Genomic DNA, 2,390 nt, shown 5'->3' on the forward strand with positions numbered 1-2,390 from the left:
ATTCTTGTTCAAAAACTTTTTTAACCCCATATGTTTATATATATATATATATATATATATATTTCAGCAATGATTCAGAATGTAGAGAAGTCTTTGTGCAATGTGTTGGTATTGATCATTATGTTGTATGTTTTTCCCAATTTTGTATAATTTTAATTAAACTAGTTTATTTATGCATTGTTGCAATATTTCAGGGTAGACCTTCGATCCATTACGCAGATTAAAAAAAAGCAAGCCCATGAGTTCAGATGATAGTGTATTTTTTTTTCCTATGAGCCAACAAATGGCTCATAAATTTTTAATAAAAGAGTATTGCATCAACCCTCAAATAATACAAAGCGTACATTGCATTGGACAGTGCTAGTGTAGTGAGTGGTATAACATCCTTCTTAGCATCTTAAGTAAATGCTCTTCTGATGATAGTGAGACTGAATTGAAGACTCTGAGGTTTTTTATTGGATAGATCTTTCCCCACTTACTTCTAACTTGCTTTTAAACAGAAAAGCATAATGCCTTTCCTCATGGTGGCTGTGACCTGTCCTGGCTGCAGGGAAGGCCATATGCTCCGTCCTCTACATTTACACAGGCATTTCACTAGATCTGTGAATAGTGCTTGATTTGTGCATGACTAGAAGGCAGAATGACTGCTCTAAGGATTGAATTTAATGTAGATCTAACTCCTTCTATAAGAGCTCTTATTTGCTAACCAGGAGAAAGAGCAGCTTCTACTGCTGGAACGATTCATTAATCCATTCCTAGCTGTCCTCTTTCCCTGGAGACAGATATGCCAAATAAATAGTATTGGCTGGGACAGCAGCCTGCTTCTGGGTGCCAGAGACAAGATTTTCCCCAGTCCAATAAGCATTGTTTTTGGCATGATGGTGAAAGGCAACATGCCCAGCAGCAAAAAACCGGCAGCCTTTCTCTCCTATCAATTTTTGTTCAATTGCTCCTCTCTCTGTTTACAGTTCTTCTTTTCAGCCCTTTGTCCTGTCTCCAATAAAACAGTACTTTGCCCACCATTTCCCTTTGGGAGAGATTCAGTGAACAAAATGAGACGCAAGCCAAACATAAGGAAAAACGTATTTAAAAGCACGAACGGAAACAGGATCAAGGATATTGTTAAACATAGCAATAGGACTGTCCTATAATTTAGATGCCACCTGGCTAGTTTCTAACCAGCCTGGCTGATCTGACATGTGTCCCGGATCTGTCAGAGCTATTAGCCATGCACACATTGAGTTTGTATGTGTTATAGCCCTGTGCCAGGGTAGCTGCTCATGTTTTCTTTATTGTTTGTTTGGTTTTTTTTTCCTTTTTTCCTCCCTCAAAGAATAGCCAGCCTGCTACTGTTGCACAGCCCTTTATCTGACTTGCAACAATGCAATCCAGGGCACTCGCTGGGATACTGGGATTCAGGAAAGCCCTGCCGGAGACTGATGACAGATGGATGTTGGATCAGTAAAATACTGAAACTCTTAACTGCAGGGACACAAGTCTAGATCCTCCTAATAACACAACCCACCTTCTTCAGAGTCTGGTTCAGAAAGAGCAGAGCAAACCCTCTGCTGCGTTCTGTAGTGGGCAGGGACACAGGATCTAAACTGTGATTACGTGAAGGCTTGGTATTCTCAGATTTGCCAAGGTTACCTTCTGATTTCCTGCGTCATGCAAGATCTTCCCTCAAGTAAAGCCGTCTGCCCTTGTCTGTTACTTTTAAGAGGACAAAACTGGAGCCTCAATACAATTAAAATGAATGGTATTTCTGTTGCCTTGCAGTTGAAGGGGCCGCATCCAATAGCCCCATCCCGCCGTGTCCTCCAGGGAGCCCGAACCAAGCCCAGGTTGCGGTGCCCGCTCAGGAGAGACGGTGGGATCATTCACGGCACGGGATTCAGGATTGTGTGGCACGGGGAGAAAACTCAAAGCCTCTGCTGCAGTTTAAAGGCTGAACGTGGAAGTCGATTCCGATGTCTCTGGCGATGCTGCTCCGCGCAGATAAAGGAGCCTTGTCCTTAACATGCGAGGGTTTCCAGACCGGCTCCGCTCTGCGGGAACCGCGGCTCCGACTGGGAGCGGCTCCGTTCGGGGCCCCAGCCCTGCCCTTGGGCCCGCCCCCGCCTCCTGCCCCGCCCCCGGCCCGCGCCTCGGCCCCGCCCCTGTGCCCCGCCCCTGTGCTCCGGCCCCGCCCCGTGCCCCGTTCCCGTCCCCGCCCCTATGCCCGTCCCTCGGCCCCGTACCGTGCCCCGTTCCCACCCCGTGTCCCGTTTCCGCCCCTGTGTCGCATTCCCGGTGCTATGTCCCGTTCCCGCCCCTGTGCGCGCTCCCGGCACCGCCCCTGCCTCGCCCCCCGCGGGTCCTGCCGCGCCCCCGCAGCTCTCGCGAGAGTC

The sequence above is a fragment of the Pipra filicauda genome, unplaced genomic scaffold, assembly GCF_003945595.2.
Source record: "Pipra filicauda isolate LSUMZ 115617 unplaced genomic scaffold, ASM394559v2 scaffold196_size3971931_pilon, whole genome shotgun sequence".
Taxonomy (NCBI): domain Eukaryota; kingdom Metazoa; phylum Chordata; class Aves; order Passeriformes; family Pipridae; genus Pipra; species Pipra filicauda.